Source organism: Phacochoerus africanus, chromosome 3 (genome assembly GCF_016906955.1).
Source record: "Phacochoerus africanus isolate WHEZ1 chromosome 3, ROS_Pafr_v1, whole genome shotgun sequence".
NCBI lineage: Eukaryota > Metazoa > Chordata > Mammalia > Artiodactyla > Suidae > Phacochoerus > Phacochoerus africanus.
In genome coordinates this window covers 82,538,135-82,559,616 of record NC_062546.1, presented here as the reverse complement: position 1 = coordinate 82,559,616, position 21,482 = coordinate 82,538,135, and the positions used below count along the sequence as shown (strand labels likewise).

General features: G+C 43.3%; 1 long non-coding RNA gene across 1 annotated transcript in view; it reads left to right on the top strand.

Annotated features, from left to right (window-relative positions):
* LOC125122346 (uncharacterized) overlaps positions 1–21,482 on the top strand; it is a 76,237-nt gene that overhangs the window by 41,730 nt on the left and 13,025 nt on the right. The window contains exon 3 of the long non-coding RNA XR_007133771.1: positions 19,235–19,337. This is a non-coding gene — a long non-coding RNA (uncharacterized LOC125122346). The remainder of the gene's footprint in view (positions 1–19,234; positions 19,338–21,482) is intronic.

Sequence of the window (21,482 nt, the reverse complement as noted above, 5' to 3'; positions counted from 1 at the left end):
CAAACTGTAGTCTTGGAGAGATACTTCTATGAAAGAGCACCCCTTTGTATTTTGGGAGGGCGGTTACTATTCATTTTTGGTGTGGGAGTTTGAATATTTGCTGTCTCTTTCTTCGGTGTGAGTAGGCTGTCATCCCCAGGGTGCTGAGTGTGTTTCCAGGGAGAAGGAGGCAATGGGTAGAGCTAGTAGTCAGTGCCTGATTGCTGGGCTCTCAACAGCAGCAAGGACCTGCAGTAAGGTGCACAAGCTACTCCTAGTTGCAAGGCCCTGGGAACTGGTAATGAGCCTTAGGGAGATTTGCAAGGTGCCCAGAGCATTTGGCAGTGGAAGCAGCAGGGTGTGTGAGTTCCCAGGGGAGTGAAAGCAACAACAGGTGGTGTTCGATTGCAATGCCCTCCTCTGAGTTGATTGGAGCTGGAAGTGGTGCCTGTTCAGGGACCACTAGTGGGAGCGGGTCACGCCCACCTCTGGAGTCAGTAATAACTTCATTGGTTTGCCCCCACCACCTGTAGACCATGAAAGAAGCACCTTGTCTCACTTAGCCCCCAAAAGATATGCTGCACCAGCTGTTCCTAGTTGTAGGTTCCTGGGAAGGGACAGTGATCAAGCATCTGGGCACTGCCCAAAGCATTTGGCAGTGGCCACAGCAGGGCAGGTGTGCTCCCAGGGAAGCGAGAGCAATAGCAGGTGGTATTCCATCACAATGTCCTCCTCTGTGGTGCCCTCTGAGGTGGTTGGGGTTGAAGGTGGTTCTTATTCAGGGATCTCCAGTAGCAGTGGGCCATTCCCACCTCTGGAGTCGGAGATAACTGCAGTTATTTGCCCCTGCCAGCTGCATAACCACTCAAGAAGCACACTGTCCTGCTTAGCCCATGCCGGAGGTGCTGCACTAGCTGCTCCTAGTTGTAGGGTCTTGGGAAGGGACAGTGATAAAGCATCTGGGTGCTGCCCAGAATGTTTGGCCATGACAGCTGCAGGATGGGTGTGTTCCCAGGGGGGTGAGAGCAGGAATGTGTGGTGCTTGGTTGCAGTACCCTCTTTTTTTTTTTTTCCCTTTGCCGACCCCTGAGGTGACTGAGGATGTCAGGCCATGCCTCCCTCTGGCCTCTGAGATGACTGCCACAGTTCATCTCTGCTGCCTATACATCATGCAAGAGGCACCATGTCACACCTAGGCCCCCCCCCCCCGCCGCTGCCCTTAGCCCACTCAAGTGGTTCCTGCCCACCCATAGCCTGCACAAGAAGCACCCAGTCTCCCATGGCCTGAGCTAGTGGCTTCTCACCACCTGTAGCCTGCAGCAGAGGTGCCCTGCCCTCTGAGGCCCATGCTGGGATATTCCTATGGTGTTCCACCCCTCCTCCTTTCACCCTCCCCAACAGTGGCTCCTTGCTTCTCCTGTTGGCCCAGACCTTCTTCCAGGTTCCCTCTGCAGTGGTGTTCCACTCCTCAGCCCATAGCACACTGCTTCCCTGCCTGTGGCACAGCACTCCTTAGCTCCTTAGGCTGTTCCCACATGGCTAACCCTAGTCCTCTCCCAAGTACTGACCTCTAGAGCCTAAGTCTCAGTGCCCAGCCCCGACCCAGGCACCTCAAGCTGTGGTGTCCAAGGCAGTGGTGCAGATGATCTATGTGGCTCTCACTCTGCTTTGCCCTCCTCAGTCCAGCTGCTGTGCTTTTCTTGGTAACTTTGAGGTCCCTCCATCTCAGCTGATGTGGTCAGTTAGGTGGCTTCCTAGGGTGTGTGTTCCTTTTCTCCTTCACAACTCTCTCTCAGGAACACTAGTCCTGTCCTGATTCCTTTTCTTTCTTTCTCTCTCTCTCTCTCTTTCTCTCTCTCTCTCTCTTTCTCTCTCCCCCTCTTTTTTTCTTTTGTTCTACCCAGTTATGTCAAGAGTTTCTTGCCCTTTTTGGAGGTTTAAGTTCTTCTGCCAGCATCCAATAGATGTTCTAATTGAGTTGTTTTATGTGTAGATTTTTTTTTTGATGTGTTTGTTTGAGAAGGTGAGTGTGATATCTTACTCCTCTGCCATCTTGATCCACCCACCATGGCTTTTCATTGGCTGACTGTTGTCAGGAAGAAAGAAGAGTCTTTCTCTTTCTATTTGGGCTCCGTTATCATTGCAGAGCATGAGAGCTCCCCCTTCTGGTCTCCCAACTCTATTTAATTGAGGTTTCTGTTTATTATTTTTTTTTTTACATTTCCTCCTTTTGATCAAATCTTTCTCAGAAAGTATCACTGATCAAGAGTCAGATTTTCTAGTTTCAGCAGCTTTGTGTCCCTTAATGTCTCTTAATACTATACCTAGGAAATCTTTTCTTTTAAATCCAGTCAGAGTGTGGTGCTTTCTTTAGGTTTGCCATGTGAATCCAAGAGTCTATTTTTTGGAGTTTGCTGACCGAAGGGTTGTTTAGCAGTATCTGATAGGGCCTCTCCAGTAAGGTTAAAGAAAATTCTTCTGGAGGTATATATTCCAGTAGATGAAATCTCCAGGTTGAAATGTGTGAAGTTTAAGGTCTTCATCTCTGAATAGTGAACTGTGAAGAGATGGCTCTACCAAAATATGGTTATTTTCAATGGAAAAAAAATTAGCTTTGTAATAATGGAATATCTCTGCTTTTATCAGTTGTAGGTCAAGAAAGGAGGATCCAAGACCATTGAGTGTCCTGCGACTATCTCATAATGTGAGAGTTTATGAGCTTCAAAGGAGGTGAATCTGAGATTTAGAAGGACCAAGAGTGATGCTTTTGGTGAAGGTATTTAGAGAACCTCTACCAACTTTGCCAACTAGGTCTTAACAATGCCATTAGTGCATTCTACTAAACCAGAGGATTGAGGGTAGTAAGCACAGTGAAAGTATTGTAAAACTGGCCAACAACACACACTTGTCAAAGTACCTGGCTAATAAAATGAAGTTCAAGGGAAAGTCCTCATGTAGAGATAATCTTTTCTAAAAGGACTTTAGGCACAAAACAGGCAGTAGCCCGTCTGCAAGGAAGGCTTTGGTCCAGTTTGAGAACATACAGTCCATAATTTACATATGTATATATATATATGTAACTTATGTGGAGATATGTGTGGATTATAAAATCCATTTGCCAGGCCCTCAAATGGTCCATTAGGCAGTTTAAAACATCTGAGAGCAGTAAGCACAGCCTTTCCTGGGTTACACCTCAGACAACTGGGACCGGTGAGGCAGCACTTTTGCAGCCTTGTTTTTATTTCCCCACCAATATTGATTCACAGTTTAGTGCATGTACAGTGAAGGGTGAGGATTTTAGGGCTGTGTTGTTATTTGGTCTAAACCATCACTTTCTCCTTTTATCAAACCAACACCTGTTGAATTTCCAATCTTTTTCTTCCTTTTCTAAGGCTAATTTTTGGGCTTTTCTAGCAAGTTTTTCTAAGTTATCTATGGGCAAATATCACTTTGGGCCATGAGAGAGATTTGGTTGCTATTAGTCCCTTTAATGGCAGCATTCTTTGCAGAAATATCAGCAAGTTAGTTTCCCTTAGTGTCCAGAGAGTCAAGTTTAGAATTCCCTGGAATCTTAATAACAGGTAAAGCAACAGGTAAGATACTGCATTCAAAAACTTATAAATATAGGAGCCATTTAAATTTGTATTTCAGCTGGAAGTAAGGAAGCCATGTTGCTGCTACAACATTCCAATATAACAAGATACTCCACAGGCATATGTACTACCAGTATAAATACTGCCAGTTTTGTCCTTGTTTAAAAGGCAAGTTCATGTTAGAGTGTATAATTCAACCTATTGGGCTGAAATAGCCATATGTAAAGATTCTGCCTCAACAACATCAAAAGTAGCATACCCAGCACAATATTTGGCATTGTCACCTTTTAAATAGGAACCATCAGCAAACCATGAGAAGTCAGCATTACCCAAAGGAATTTCATGTAAATCATCACAAGGAGTCAGGAGCTGGTCCATCAGTGTTAAAAACAGTCCTGAGGGACTTTATCAGTGAGAGAGAAGGGAAGAGTAGCAAGGTTTAAAGTTACTACCATATAAAGGTGTTGTGTGAAGAGTAGTAACAAAAGGACTTCCTAGGAGGTGAAATGGCTGGCTGATGATGAGAATGGAATGTTGGATGTGATGAGAATTCAGGAGAACTGCATGAGGTGCAAAAATTGGCTAAAGGAGAACCTACAGTCATTTTCCAGTAACCTTAACCAAAAGGGCAGTGACCATAATGACTCTAAGGCAAGGGATGTATCCCCATGTCCCCATGGGGTCCAGTTGCTGCCTATGGGCCAGTGGTGGTCCTAGTGCTTTTGGGTGAATACTCCAAGGGCAATCCTTTCTTTTTCATATATGAAAGGGAGAAAGGAAATCTGATCATTGGGAGGCCTAAGGGCAGGTGGGTTCATCAAACATTCCCTTTAAGGCTTTAAAGGCGGTGTCATCCTGGCCTTCCCATAAAACTGGTTTGGGGTTGTTATTGTTGAGTAAAACAAAGAGGTTTGGTCATAAAAGAGAATCCAATTTCAGCAACAACCAATTAACCTGAGAAAAACCTTACTGTTGGCATTTAGTTTTGGGAAACTTAGGACATCATGAATGAATCTTTGAATCTGTGTCTCTATGAATCTAAATATAGCCCTTGTTCTAACATCAGATGCCCTAAATATTGAATGTTAGTTTGGGTATACTGCAATTTTTCTTTGGTGATCTTATGTCTCTTTAATGCTATAAGCTTTAGCAAGTGGATTCTGTGTTCCTATGAGGAGGCTTTAGAAAGAGAGCAGAGAAGCAAATCATCTACATATTGCAAGAATGTAGAACCTCTAGGGAGCTTTATGTTATTCAGATCAGTTTTCAGGACTTGCAAGAAATAAGAAAGACTCTCAGAAAAATCCTGAGGCATTACTGTCTAGGTGAATTATTTTTCTTCCCAAGTGAGGGCCGAAAGGTATTGGCTGAGCTCATCAACTACAATATTAAAAAATGCACTGCATAGATCAATTACAGTAACAAATTTACTTCCAGTGAAAACAGATGTGAGTAATGTATGAGGGTTAGGAACAACAGAGTGTTGATGGATTATAATATTGTTTATGGCTTGAAGATCTGGACAAACCTCCACCTTCTGTCTTTATTTTTTTTTCTCTAGTAAATGAGGGTGTTATTGGAGCTAGTACAGGAATAATGAGGTCTTGAGCCTGAAAAACATCTATTATGGCCTTTAGGCCTTAAAGGGCTTTTTTACTTATAGGGAATTGACTAATTTGGGGAAGAGGTTTTGAGTAGTCTGTCTGGATCTTAATGGGAGGTGCACTGTAAATTTTGCCAATATCAGTTGGAGATTTTGCCCCTAAAGAGGGTGGTAACTGATTCAATAGGGACAAATAATCAGTGTTTCCAGAATCAGCTCTAATACCATCAGAGACAGAAAATTAAATATGACAGACATTAAATATGTCAAAGGATCATTTATTTCACCTGCTTGGTTACTTGACAACTAGTGTCAAATTCTAGATTTATTTCCCCTTTTTGAAAAAAATTCTGCTATGATACTTCTTTAAGAAGTCTTGGCCCGATAAATGGGTAGGAACAGAGGAACTTAGGAGAAAAGAGTGTATATTTCTCAAAGAGTCTAAACAAAAGGGAATATGTTCAGAGTCAAAAACCTCCTGAGGTTCATCAGAGATTCGCATTATTTGAACAGTTAGCTTTCTGAGATAGGAGCTGTTTTGTAGCAGTGGGTTTGAGATGTCACTCCAGTGTCAGTTAGGGTTGGAAGAGATTCATCCCCAATCTGGAGAAATGTTTCCTCAAACTTATTAAGAGGGGGATTTGGAAGACCTCCTATAGTTCCCCAGAGCCTGTCATTGAGAACTGGAGGGTGCTTGAAAAGCTGGTTAGAGGACTGAAAGTGCCTAAAGCACTTAAATATATAACAGTCTCTTCTTCAATGTCCTGGCTCTTTGCAATAATATCGGAAACTCATAGAGTTTTGGTTTCATTTAGAGGCTTCATTTGCTGGAATTGAAGATTAAGAATTTTGGCAGTTTTCCTTTTTAGTGCTTCACCTAGAGTGGAAGAGAACTGGTTTGCCAGATTCTCTAAATCTAGAGTGGACATAGTTTTTCATTCCATCTTGGCCTTTTTAGGAGAAGGGAAATGTTCCCAGTTAAGCCCATTGACATAGAGTTAAAAGCTACGTGGGTGAAATCAGCACCTGAAAGAAGACCAAAATCCTCTTGAAATCAATCTGAAGTTACTTAAAATAGTCATGAATGGATTCGTTAGATTTTTGAGTGTAAGGCTGAATTTTGTTCGAGTCAACAGGCTTTGGAAAAGCCCTAGGAATTACCTGATGAAGCCACCTAGCAGTCACTCGAGGACAGTCATGTTAGTGTACTGGTCTCCCAATTGTTATTCTAGAGAACTTTTGAAATTTTCCCAATTAGCAGTTTTTAATTCAGTGCTGGATTTGGCCTTCACCAACAAGCATGTGAACTAGCTGATATAAGTAAGAGAAACCAGATTGATAAGTTTGAATGACTATATTAAATTCTTGAGTGAATCTGTGAGGATTTTCAGTTATTTGGGGATAGTCTTTGACTGTGGCTCTCAGTACAGCTTTAGTCCAGGGAATGTAAGAAATTAAGGATTTAGACTCTGGATTATCAGAAGGCTGAATTTTAAAGGAACAGTTCTGACAAATTCAGAGAAAAAGGGAGTGGGGAGAATTTCAGAGAAAAGAGAAAACTTAACCAGGGAATGAGTGTGAAGGAACTAAGAGTATAGAGGAGGCCCAGCAGGGTAGAAGGGAAATAGGGATAGGGCACTAGAGGCAGACTCTGAAATAACAAAGGCAAGGAAGAAGAGTCTGAGGCATTGGAGTCATTTTTCTTTTCTTTAATCCTTTGTTTGCCTCAGCTAATCTTAAAATCTTATGTTGCAGAGAGGCAATTTTAGACTCCTGATAATGTCTGAAAGCCTCAAAATACCAATTGAAATAAACATGTCACTCAGTTCTGAAATTTTTGAGCTATTGTAGTTCAGTTCAGTTTTAAGGAAATTAAGTTGGGGATTTCAAAAGTTCCCCATAATGGCCATTGATATTCTCAGTTGCCTGTGGTCAAGTCAGTCCATTTAGTTAGAAATGTGCATGAGGAAGAACAAAGACTTTTAAACATAAAATCAGCCAGAGCCCCTGATTGGGATGAGAGGGTTCCCTCAAATATTTAATTAACTGCTATCCCATTTTTCAGAGGCTTTTCTCTAAACTAGAAGAACCATGTACAAACAGCTTACAGTACAGTTTGCAAGCTAATACCAGCCAGTTTTTTGTTTGTTTTGTTTTGTTTTTTAGGTCCACACCCATGGCATATGGAAGTTCCCAGGCTAGGGGTCCAATTAGAGCTATAGCTGCCAGCCTACATCACAGCCACAGCAACATCAGATCGAAGCTGCATCTGCAACCTACACCACAGCTCATGAAATCACCAGATCCCCAACCCACTGAATGAGGCCAGGGTTCAAACCTGCATCCTCATGGACACTAGTTGGATTCATTTCCACTGCACTGCAGTGGGAACTCCAATACCAGCCAGTTCTAAGGAGGCAGTTTGGTCTAAAAGAAGTCAAGCCAAAGGCTTTTCTCACCAGTTCCCAGAGAGCAGCATCTATTCCAAAGGAAGGAGACAAGGGCTGAACTAGCACAGTTTCACTGAAGCAGCCTCTGTCCCTAAAGGAATTAGCAGAAGTATGGAGTTAAGAGATAAAAACTACTATGTTTAATATAGATAACCAATGAAGGTATATTATACAGCACAGGGAGTTACAGCCATTATCTTATAATAACTTTTAATGGAGTAAAATCTGTAAAAATACTGAATCATTATGCTGTATACCTGAAATGAATACAATATAATTAATGAACAACACTTGTATTAATTTTTTTTTTAATCAGACTGAAGTGCCAAACAAATACTTGCCTACAGAGCAAGGCCTTAATCAGAAAAATGAAACCTGGAGTTCCCATCGTGGTGCAGCGGTTAACGAATCTGACTAGGAACCATGAGGTTGCAGGTTTGATCCCTGCCCTTGCTCAGGGGGTTAACGATCCGGCATTGCCATGAGCTGTGGTGTAGGTCGCAGACGCGGCTTGGATCCTGTGTTGCTGTGGCTCTGGTGCAGGCTGGCAGCTACAGCTCCAATTCAACCCCTAGCCTGGGAACCTCCATATGCCGCAGTAGCGGCCCAAAGAAATAGCAAAAAGACAAAAAAAAGAAAAAAGAAAAATGTAACCTTAAAATAGATCCCAAATAAAGCCTAGAGAGCTTCAAGCAGAAAAAGGACATGAGCTCAGATTCATGAGAAAGATGTATCTTCAATTCCAGTGTTGAAGAGAAAAGCAGTGAACAATAATGAGCTAAATTTTGAGTATGCACCTGTTTGCTCACCAGTCCAAGAATCTTCAGCAGTCTCTATACTCCACATATACGCCACCAAAATGTTGACCAGAAACAAATAGATGGCTGAATATTTCTCTGGCAAAGATGGGTTTATTTAGAATCAGTAGAGACTGCAACCATGATGAGTCCACACGGCAAGGGAAGAAGAACACTTTTATAGGGAGGAAAAGGAAGGTGTGAGAGGTAGAGTTAAAAGGAGTCTATGGCTGGAATTCCTATCATGGCTCAGGGGTAACGAACCAACTATTATCCAAGAGGATGTGGGTTCTATCCCTGACCTCACTCAGTAGGTTAAGGATCCGGCATTGCAGTGAGCTGTGGTGTAGGTCACAGACATGGCTCAGATCCCATGTTGCTGTGGCTGTGGCATAGACCATCAGCTACAGCTCCAATTCGACCCCTAGCCTGGGAACTTCTTTATGCTTCAAGTGCAGCCCTAAAAAAAGAGAGAGAGAGAGAGAGAGTTCATGGCTTTTCATTATCTGAGTCTTTGCCAGGGAAGAAGAGGACTCTTTTTACTTGCTGTTGAGTTATGCTGTCATCACAGGACAAGAGAACTCCCCAGTATGGCTTCCTGTCTCTATTCAATCGAAGTTCCTATTTATTAATTTTTTACAGTCTTTAAGAAAACAGTGTTCTCATTACTCTTAGAGTTTCATTAGAACCAAGGCTCTGGTTTTATTCAGTCATCCAGTTCCCTTTTAAAGAAAAGAGAGAATTATAGATTAATGGACGGAAGAGAGAAAATAGAAGATACAGGGTGAGGGATGGAGTGAAAAAGAAGGAAGGATTCTCTTGGATGAGAGGAAAAGTAAGTCTTGAGACCTGACACAGAGGAGAGTAAGGATGAGAAGGACTGGAGTGCAAGAGCTTGATGCTGATTCTGGGGAAAGTTTACAGAAGAGAGAAAGGCAGAAAGGGTACACCAAGTCTAGAGCTCCATGAATAGCCTTGTGGAGTTCTCAGAACCATAGCACACCTCTTTCTGTAACCACCTGGGCAGGTGAGGTCCATTCAGAACTTGGTGTTTCCATCTTATTCTGTCATACAACAGATAATATTTCAACACTTCCTAAAGGTGATCTCTTCTTTAAAAAGTAGCAAGGTTTCCCTGAGTGCTTACCATGTGTCAGGCAATGTGTCCAGAAATTTACCTGTGGCTTAGGAATCCCTAACCACCACATCAGCTCAAGGAGATAAGACATGTGTACTCCAGCTCCTCCAGGAAAATATGAGTTGAATCAACATTATCTCCAAGGTAATGAGCTGGAGATGCCTGTGAGTATGTTTGCCTGTTGCAAACAGACCTAAGCCAACTGGATCTTTCATGGTTGTGTGGATGTTTTTGGCAGCCATCCCTAACATCTCGTTGCTAGAGGTCAGTGATGTCTATAGGCGGTGACAGGTGGGATGCAGAATGCACAATGGCCAGGCTGTATGTGACAATACAATGCTGACCCACAACTTCTGTATCATTCAGTCCAGAATGGTCAGGACTTGGTCAATGACTGCCAACTTCCCTGATTTTTTTTTTTGCCCCACTTCCAACTCAGGACCAACCAGAGAAAGCCAAATACATTCCCCAAAGCAATCACATCAGACCCCCTGCTTCTAGTTGTCCTGCCTCCAGCTTCTTCATACCAAAAACCTGTAATCTGGCAAACCTACAGCCTTTGCTTTCTCTCATTGTAAAGTTTTCTCACTCCTCCCCCTGCCTTTGAGTCTCTGCCTAATGCTAGAGATGGTGGCCAACTCCCTTGCTAGAGCAAGAGCCTCAGAAGAAATAGCCTCTGTGTGTTCACGTATGGGTGGCTCACACCTAGTAAGGCCCTCTCTTTGTCAGACCAGGTCCCTTGTCCCCTGTGGTGAGCAACCTGGCAGCCTCCAGCAGTGATTCTGTGTAATTCTCATCTGCCTCCTATTCCTTTGGCTTTATCTTCCTGATTCTTCTGAATTTCAACATCTCACTATCACTGAGAGTTCAAAATGCTGTTCTGGGGCAGCAGACTTTCACATCCAAGAGAGTTTCGGTCTTGTCTCTGACACCTACTGGTTGTATAGCCTGGGTGTAGTGTCTGTGCCATCTAAGGTGAAGTTTCCTCTTATGGGAAGTGGTGATAATCAAGCCACCTGGCCAGGTACTTGTGCCAGTTAAATACCACAAAGCACATGAATTTCCTGGTCCCCAGAAGTTGCTCAACAAATGCCATAACCTTCCTTCCTGTCTTCCCTTAGATTTTTTTTTTTTTGTCTTTTTGCTATTTCTTTGGGCCGCTTCCGAGGCATATGGAGGTTCTCAGTCTAGGGGTTGAATCGGAGCTGTAGCCATCGGCCTACACCAGAGCCACAGCAATGCAGGATCCGAGCCGCGTCTGTGACCTACACCACAGCCCACGGCAACGCCGGATCGTTAACCCCCTGAGCAAGGGCAGGGACTGAACCCGCAACCTCATGGTTCCTAGTCGGATTCATTAACCACTGCGCCATGACGGGAACTCCTTCCCTTAGATCTTAAAATTCTCCTCCCTTTCCTGAAGGAGATAGAGAAGGCTTTTTAAAATGACACTAACAGAAAACATATTTGCACATTTACTAATATTCTGGAAGAGTCCTAAATGCTTTGCACATGTCATCTCTCTGAGCTCTCTTATGTTGTCTGTGATTTATTTGAAACCTATGAACCAGACAATGTGTGTGTATGTGTAATTGCAATTAACAAGTAGCTTGGGTGCGGCCGGCATTCCAATGTGGAATGGTTCGCAAGCACTCTGACCAGGTGGTCTCTCCCTGGACTAACATAGGTTCCTGCATCTGCATTGAGATCAGGTGTGTTGTCTATGAGCTCAGAGAATGTCAGACTATTTCCTTACTGGTGAAATTACTGTATTGTTAAACAGTGTGGCAACTGTTAGAAATACATTTTAATGGGGAAATAAAGATACTTCAATCTTTAAGATATTTGGGCTGAATAAAATATTTTAGAAATGCTCTCAAACTTTGTATGAGCTGTCTATAAAGAACCAGAAAGACCTACAGCCTTATAAATAGCCAAGACCTTATAAGAAAGATCTAACCCTTAGAAATAACTCTAGTGGGCTAATATGCAATCTGTCTGGTATCCAGCATAAGCAAGGAAGGTTATGGTGCTGATGCCAATCATAACATGAACAAAATTCCTGCCTCAGCAGTCATGGTGTGTCTGCCCTGAGGGAAGCCCCCTGCAAATGGGGGAGGGAACATGAATGGATGGAGAACTTGGAGCTTACAGGCAAGCCCTGTGAGTTGTTTGGGATTTTCTTGCTAATAAATGTCTATGTGTGAGAGAATTTTGAAATGTCCTTCCTTTTTAACCTGGTGATTAGCTTGTAGAGGAATTAGCCAACCTCTCTCTACTTCAACACACTTCAGTTCCCTACATCTACCTAAAGGCACCTAAGAAATGCGTGAGATGAAATTGGCTGAGATCACAATAAATCCTACAATGGTGGTATCCAGGTTAGAGGAGTCAAGCCACTTGTCTGCAGTCACCAGAAAGTGGCAGAAGCAGGATCCCAGCCATACTCTTAATGCAGAGTCCACTCTCTTGATTACAGTGCGGTTCTGCCACAAGAAGACCCCTCTATTATCTGAACTTTTTCTATTTTTCTCCATGGATAAGCACTCTCAGCATGATTGACATCATTTGCACTGACAGTTCTCTGTTGTGGAGCTGATCTATGCATTATAGGATGTCTGGCACAAATTCTACCAATGGCATACCTTACTGCTGTTGTGACAATCAAAAATGTCTCCAGTCATTGTCAAATGTTCTCTAGGGAGCAGAATTGCTCCTGGTTGAGAAGTACTGGTATAGATCCTACCAAAGATTTGGTACAAGTGATAAAACACCAGTGAGAGAGTGGGGGTGGGCATCAGGCTGGGGAAGGGAGGAGGCAGACTTTTGTAACTGCACTAGTTGGCACTGGCTTGGGGCCATGGCTCCCAGGCAGGCCTTAAACTCTTCTGCCTCTTCCAGTTTTCCCTGAGTATAACAGCTCCAGTGTGCTTGGGTGGTCCTCTGCACACAGAAGCTGTGGAGCAGACACACAGAGCAAGGAAAATGAGTCCCAGAGGCTCTGGGAAGGGTATCAGCATCATGCACTGGCTGGCCATCCCAGCAACCAAAGGGGTTCATCCTTCAAAATCCAGTAAGATCTAAATTTTTGCACAGCCCAAATGGCCTCCTGACTGGCCCTGCCTAGCCATGTATCTCAGACCACCTTCTCTTGCCTCCCCAGTCCTGTTCTAGGCACACTAGCCTTCCACTGGCCCCAGAGACACCAGGCTCACCCCAGCTGTGACCTGTGCTAGTCTCTGCTCAGGAACCACTTCCCTGGAGAACAGCCTCGCTCTCCCAAGGCCTTGCCCCTGATGACATCTTCTCCAGGAGGCCTGATCACCCTTTATAAAGGTGCCCCTCTTCCCTTTCACCTACAACCCTCTCCCCATGTTCACCTGACACAGTCATGTGTGTTTCTTTGTTAATATGTTTATTGGCAACCTAATGACAGAGAAACATAAGCTCTAGGCAGGCAGGACTTCTGCCTACTTTGACCACTCCTCCTTCTTCTGTATCTGAAATAGCACTTGGTATAGAGTAAGGGTGAATAAATACTGTGGATGAATGAGTGAGTGAAAGAACAAATTAATCCAGAATATATTGCCTAAGTTAGCATTACTGGAAGTCTGTCCAAGGACCACCTAGGTCAGAATTCCTCGGGTAAACTTATTTTTTATGGTTGCACCTGTGTGACATGGAAGTTCCCAGACCAGGAACTGAATCCAAGCTGCAGCTGAAACCTATGCCACAGCTGCAGCAACAACCAGATCCTTAACCCACTGTGCCTGGCAGGATTAAACCCATACCTCCACAGTGAACTGAGCCACTGCTGGCAGTCCCTTAACCCACTGCACCATGGCGGGAACTCCTCAGGTGAACTTACTATCATTGCAGATTCCTGAGTGATTCAATGATGGGTAAGGAAAAGAATTCTTAACTTTCCCTTGGTATTCTTGACCACCACACACCTTTGCAGAGGCCTCCATAAGAAGCTGCCAGGTGGGAGGGAGGGATTAACAGCTTGGTCACCCAGAGAGGCTGGGCACTTGGCCCAGATGTCCCAGCCTTCTGCCCCCCTTTCCCAAGTTCCCAGAACCCAGGCCCAGCCAGGAAGCAGTGGAGCTGTCTGATTCAAGGGATACCTGTCAGATTCAATGGATATTCAAGGATGCATTTAGAAAAGGTAACTCTTGGGGCCTCCACAGCAGGCAGGCTATTAGAGAAACCTCACTGATTTTCAGATACTGTCTAGGCCTTCTTGATTCTGTGACATTTGGAAAGGGATGGTCCCTAATACTCACTGATATTGAGCCTTTGGATTGTGTTTTATAATGAATGAGAAATAGCAACTTGCTGTTTTACTTGTTTTTACAACTCACTGTAAGGTGAATATATCATCTATATCTATATCATTTTAGCTTTCTTCAATATGAATCCTTTAATTTATTGCTCAATAGTTTTAAGATCTTATTTTTACTCAATATGAAATTTAACTTATATTTAAATACTTCTGAAGCTCATAGTGACACATGTACTTGATTAAAAGATGAAGTCAAGGGGTGTGGAGAAAAGTGAACCCTTCTGCACTGTTGGTGGGAATGTAAGCTGGTACAACCACTATGGAGATCAGTATGGAGATACCTTAGAAATCTATACATAGAACTACCATATGACCCCGCAATCCCACTCTTGGGCATCTATCCGGACAAAACTCTACTTAAAAAGAGACACATGCACCCACATGTTCATTGCAGCACTGTTCACAATAGCCAAGACATGGAAACACCCAAATTTCCATCAACAGACAATTGGATTAGGAAGATGTGGTATATATACACAATGGAATACTACTCAGCCATAAAAAGAATGAAATAATGCCTTTTGAAGCAACATGGATGTAACTAGAGACTCTCATCCTGAGTGAAGTAAGTCAGCAAGAGAAAGACAAATACCATATGATATCATTTCTATCCAGAATCTAATATATGGCACAAATGAACCTTTCCACAGAAAAGAAAATCAGGGACTTGGAGAATAGACCTGCGGTTGCCAAGGGGTAGGAGGAAGGAGTGGGGTGGTTAGGGAGCTTGGGGTTAATAGATATAAACTCTTGCCTTTGGAACGGATAAGCAATGAGATCCTGCTGTGTAACACTGGGAACTATGTCTAGTCATTTTATGATGGAGCATGATAATGTGCAAAAATAGAACATGTATGTGTAACTGGTTCACCATGCTGTACAGTAGAAAAAAAATTGTATTGGGGAAATAACCATTGAAAAAATAATAATAATAAATGGAAAAAAATAAATAAAAGATGAAGTCAGGGAGTTCCCATTGTGGATCAGCAGGTTAAGAACCAAACTAGTATTTATGAGAATGCAGGTTTGATCCTGGCCTTTCTCAGTGGGTTAAAGATCCAACATTGCCACAGACTGAGGTGTAGATCACAGATAGGCTCAGATCTGGCATTGCTGTGGTTGTGGCGTAGGCCAGCAGATGCAGCTCTGATTCAACCCCTAGCCTGGGAACTTCTACATGCTGCAAGTCCAGTTAAAAGAAAACCTTCAAAGAAAAAAAAAAGAAATCAGACTATTTCTGTCACTCAAATCAGACTGAATTTGACTGAGAGAAAACAAATCAAGGGAGAGGGCTTTTAAATTGCAGATTCCTGGGTCCCATCCCAGGGCCACTGAATCAGAGTTGGCTAGAGTGGTAGCACCCTAGAAGTGGCCTTCTTACCAGGTTCCACGCAGAATTCTAGTACCTTTTGTGAAGTTCAAGAATCCCTGTGCTATATGGCCTCAGGGTAAGTAGGGATGTGGGGATAAGCAAAGGGGGTGGGGTTAGAGCTAGGCCCCCACCACCTTTATGCTCCTGGGTACTTGGTAAGTGACACTGATTTAAAGCCTACCTCTCTTTCTCTTAGACATAAAGTGGCTCTGTTCCCTTCTAGCCAAAGAAGACCCTGCCTCTAGAGGCCAGCTGGAGTGGCCAGCTGCTAAGCAAACAAAGTGGAGGGAGGCAGGATTGACTTCCTAAGGAAAGAAGAAGAGACAGGAAACAGGAGCGAAATGATAGATTTGCCACATAATAAGTGTTAATATTAAGATGTCGCTGAAGGTTTAAGACGGAGTGGAAAGAGCAGCTTGTGCTTTGAAAGCAGGCAACCCAGGATCTGGATGCAGAGGCCATTTGTGTGGCTTAAGGGAAAGAGTAGGTGGCTGGGATGAGTTTGATCTCTTGGCTCAGCTATTCACTTGCTCTGTTTCTCTGGGAGCAGCATCTACTCTGTGCCTATGGTTCCTCATCTGTAAAAAGGCACCATTATCTCTGTGCTTCCCCTGGATATTTGGGAGGGGAGACTGGTGGGGTCCACTATCTTACAGAAAACTCTCACCATGGACCATCCTTCCTATACCTGTGCTGCAAAGGGTGGAGCTGGAACAGCTCTGCCTGAGGTCTGCTGCCATTGACCATTGAGACGTTGGTACTTGGTACTTCTCTTCTATCGACCTGGACCAGTCTTGCTCTGCACCTCCATCTTGACTCGCAGTTGGGTTTTGGTTTTGCCTGGAACACTCTTTCTTTTTCATATCCACATGCTGCCTGCTCATCATTCACATCTCAGCTTGACTCTTATCTCTTCAGAGACCTTCCACATCCCCAATCCAATATCATTTCCCCAACACTCATTCTCAGGTGTTCTCTGTGCATCATCCACTCATACCTTGGGCTTAGGACTTTCCATGCTCGATATCATTAAATTTGTCCATTTGTTCACTTGTTTCTGGTCTGCATCTTCACTGTCATGTGAATTCCTTGAGGTCAAGGGCCATCTTTTCCCATGAGCAGACTCCCTGTAGTGTCACACATACCCATAAATATCCAGAGAATAAATGGAGTTTGCTGGTCCTTCTTGTTGTGTCTCCACCTTCTCTCTGTTCCACCCAGTTCTCCATTGTGTCTCTTTTCATCTTTTTATTTCTGCCCTTCCCCCATCCTCCATCTCTTTGCCTAGACCCTGACTCTAAGAATTTCCCCCAGATAGTGCTGGAGAAAGTTTTAGTTCCTTCCAGTCTTTCTGGAGGAACTTAGGTTGAATAATACAATCTCAGTAGGAAACATCAAAGACAATCCATCTTTCTCTGGCTAATGGTGCTAAAAAGTATAGCCCTGATGCATTATTATGTACATATTTCTTCCTTTAGACCCTAGATGATCTTCTGATCACACAATTCTGGGAGGGAGGGATTGGGGTGAGGATGGAAGGAGAAAACTCCATCCTGCCACATTATCCAACAGGCTTTGCTGGTGATATGTGAGAGCCTAAAGTAAAAAGCTCTCCAAGGAATTGAGAAAGGAAAACAGTAAGATGGACTTCAGACAGGAAAACAGGACACCAAGCAACCTTGGATCAAGGCTGTTAAGAGGGGGCAAATCTTAGGTGGAGGCACCAGTATATCTAAAGGGAAGAATCTCTTCCTTGACAGAGGGGTTTGTCAGGCCTAGAATTAGAGCAAATATTTATTTAGCCTCAGCAAACCTTGAGGCTAAGACCAAACCTTGGCTAAACAAGGACTGTTGAGAGATGTCCTCATGTTCTCTCCTGGAATCCTCCCAACAGCCCTTTCCTTTGCTACTATTGGTCTTATCCTCAAGAGTAGATTACTGAGACTTGTGGGAACAGAAATGTTGTCTTGTTTCTCACCGTTCTTTTTGTTTAATATGTGGTGCCAATATCATGGCACAGAACACAGTTCTGGGAGGAACAACTGACATTGGTTGATTGACTCATCCTCTAGCCAGGGGCTTTCCTGCCTCTTTGAAAATAGCCTCCTCCCTTTGCTTCCCTATCTACCACCGCTGCATTGCCTATTCCTTGCCCTTAACCTTAGGTTCTTCTGTACCCTGTGAGAGGAATACCTCTTTCATCTTTGGCAGACATCACTTACTTTAAAGCAATAGACTTTTGTGGCCAAGCAAATGGATCTTTGAAAATAAGAGCCCCGGGAGGTCCCATCGTGGAGCAGCAGAAACAAATCCAACTAGGAACCATGAGGTTGCACGTTCAATCCCTGGCCTTGCTAAGTGAGTTAAGGATCTGGCATTGCTGTGGCTGTGGTGTAGGCTGGCAGCTGTAGATCCGATTCAACCCCTAGCCTGGGAATCTCTGTGTGCTTCAGGTGCAGCCCTGAAAAGACAAAAAACGACAAGAAAAAAAAAAAAGAAAGAAAGAAAATAAGAGCCCTGGGTGTTGCAGTGGCTGTGGTGTAGGCTGCCAGCTGCAGCTTCAATTGGGCCCCTAGCCTGGAAACTTCCGTCTGCCGTAAGTTCGGCCCTAAAAAAAATTAAAAATAATTAAAGGATTTCCCATTGTGGCTCAGTAGAAACGAACCCAGCTAGTATCCATGAGGTTGCAGGTTCTGTCCCTTGCCCCACTCAGTGGGTTAAGGATCTGGTGTTGTTGTGAACTATTGTGTAGGTCACAGACACAGCTCAGATGCAGCATTGCTGTGGCTGTGACTGTGGCTGTGGCGTAGGCTAGCAACTGAAGCGCCGATTCAACCCCTAGCCTGGTAACTTCCATGTGCTGCACTCGTAGCCCTTAAAAAAAAAAAAAAAGCATGCACAAGAAAGAGAGAGAGAGACCTGTGTTTTAATTCAGGCACTGCCAGGAAATAGCCATGTGGCATTGGGTGAATTAACCCTTTGTATCTGAAACCTTCAATGAAGTGGGTATAAGATAGCTACTCCAAAAATTACTGTAAGAGGTATCATAAAGGGTTGAAGTGTATCTTCAAAATGTATTTAAAGACAAAGCACAATATTTGGGAGGGGAATTAAAGCTGGAGAGAATATTTGATGAAGATAGTAAGTGTCAACAAAATAATAGCTTGTAGAGGGTTTTGTTGGTAGTGGTTGGTTGGTTTGGCTGCAAGAAAAAGAAATTTCATTTGGACAGCTTAAACTGAAAAAAAAAAGAAAAGAAAAGGAATTCATCAAGATGCTGTGACACTAACTGGCTCAAAGTATAATCAGAACAACCAACCTTGGGAAGGTCTAGTCTCTAGGGATCTCAGCAGTTGAAATTCATTTAAGAGCCTTATTTCGAGTGTTGAACCGGGATGATTTAGCTCCAGTTGCCTTCCATTCTGATCCTGATTTCAGTTCATTTAAAACTCACACTCCAGGAGTTTGCGTCGTGGCGCAGTGGTTAACGAATCCGACTAGGAACCATGAGGTTGCGGGTTCCGTCCCTGCCCTTGCTCAGGGGGTTAACGATCCGGCGTTGCTGTGAGCTGTGGTGTAGGTCGCAGACGCGGCTCGGATCCTGCGTTGCTGTGGCTCTGGCGTAGGCCAGTGGCTACAGCTCCGATTCGACCCCTAGCCTGGGAACCTCCATATGCCGCGGGAGCGGCCCAAGAAATAGCAGCAACAACAACAATAACAACAACAACAAAAGACAAAAAAAAATTAAAAAATTAAATAAATAAATAAATAAAATTCACACTCCAGGATACATCTGGGTCGTATCTTCTCTTTGGAAAGGAAGTAGGATGAGCACAGTGATTGATAGTCACCAAGATCATGTTGAACGGGGCAGGGTTCGAGGTTTCTATCAGTTTCCTATCATGGCTGTAAAAAAAATTACCACATACTTAAAATAACATTTTTATTACTTTACAGTTCTGAAGGTCCAAAGTCCAGGATCTGTCTCTTTGGGCTAAAACCAAAGCATCAGCACTGCTGGGTCGCTGCCGTCTGCTATGACAGCCTTACTCAACATCAGGTAATCACAAAGTGCCTTTCCAATCCCCTTTGCCCTATAAAGTAACCTGATCAATGTGTGATAATCCATTTTATTCACAGGCCCTGCCCACACTCAAAGGGTGGGAATTATACGTGCCATCTTTGTGTCTAAAATGTACCTTCTAGTAAATGTATCTGAAGATAAAAAGGTAAGCAGGTTATAATACAGCATAGGCAGTTTGGGCACAAAAGGTGTGTGTGAGACCTATAGGCAATTAGGAGTAAATGTGGAGGAGGGCAGGAAATAAGGTTCATAAAAAAGGGTGAATTATGAGCAGAGATTTGATGGATGAGAACTGGTCCCTACCAGGAGCTGCAGATGTAAACCAAATTCATGTTTCTGGGCAAAAGACTAATGCTTTCATCTAGACCACAGCTGAATTCAAAAAGAGCCAGAAATTAAATCCAAGCAGAATGAATCATTTAATCAGTCAGTCAGGCTACCTTGACTTGCTGTGGTAATTTAAGAGTACCTAGACAATGCATCTGGATCCCCTTTCTAAAGCTTGCTGCATCTTGAAATTCTTCTTATCTTAGGATGACTAGTGAATTTTCAGAATGCTTTTGCTGAAAAAAAAAATGCTATAAAGGAGCAGGCATACGTGGAGTTGCTGGAAGGAATAGTCATAATATTGTCTAGATAGTATGGTAGTTGAATTCACCAATCAGCCAGTTGCCCTGGGCTTATTAGTTTCTTTTTAATCTTACACCGCAATATAGAACTCTAGGATGGCGTGAAATGTGAAAAAGAGGAAAAGGGGGGAGGGAAGATTCTTAAAGCAAGCACAAAATTGAAAGAGATCAAGTAGAGAGCCATGCATGAAGTTCCAGCTGGCTGCCAATGATTGATCATAGCTCTGTTTGTTGTCAAGTTATGGATGTGGGAGGCATTGGAGGGGGTCTTAGTCCCAAGAAATTCCTTTTTCATCAGTTGTAAGTTGCCCCAGCCTAGTGTTAACCAAGTCTAAAGACTTTGAAAATTCAAAGGTTTCTTTTTTCTTATTTGTAGATGTTTATCCAAATAGTACATGCACATATATATATATATATATATATATATATATATATTTGCCTTTTGTCTTTTTAGGGCTGCACCCATGGCATAGGGAGGTTCCCAGTGTAGAGGTTGAATTGGAGCTGTAGCTGCTGGCCTACACCATAGCCAGAGTGACTTGGGATCTGAGCTGTGTCTTTGACCTACACCACAGCTCATGGCAATGCCGGATCCTTAACCCACTAGGCTAGGCCAGGGATCAAACCCGTATCCACATGGATACTAGTAAGATTCGTTAACCACTGAGCCACGACAGGAACTCCTACATGCACATACTATTAAAAGTCAGATTTTACAGAGGGATTGGTGAAGGAAAATAGTGTCTCTGTCTCATGCTCCTCTGTATCTATGTTTTCAGTTTTTTGGGTAGTTCCTGTCCTACCCACAAAAAATATGTGCTTATGTCATTATTTGTATGCTATTTGAGAGATGACGTCCACTCTTTTTTTTTTTTTTTGGTCTTTTTGTCTTTTTAGGGCCACACCCACAGCATATGGAGGTTCTCAGTATGGGACTGAAATTGGAGCTTCAGCTGCTGCCCTCCACCACAGCCACAGCAACATGGGATCCAAACTGCATCTGTGACCTACACCACAATTCATGTCACTGCCAGATCCTTAACCCACTGAGCGAGGCCAAGGATCAAATCCATGTCATGGATGCTAGTCAGCTTCACTAACCACTGAGCCATGACTGGAACTCTGAGAGTTGACTTCCCCTCTTTAGTAGAAAGGTTTAGCTCACCTATAACAGCAATCTCCCCACCCTTAACTTCCATAAAATTTTATCGCTATTTGTACTTTCTTGATTGATTTTTCCTCACTTTATATGATATCCCACAACCTTTATTTCTTGTTCCATTGTCTGCAAACATTAATACCTCTTGACTTTCTTCTTGCATCGGAAAGATTTCTTAATAGCCTGCTGACAGGTGAACATAGTTACATAGAATATTAATAGATGGGCCATAAAAAAAGATGTTTCATGTATAAATAAGCTGAAGGAATCCTGGGTAAATAAATAGAACAAGTTTCCTGCAATGAATCATCTCAGTAGCTTTGATGTGCAAAT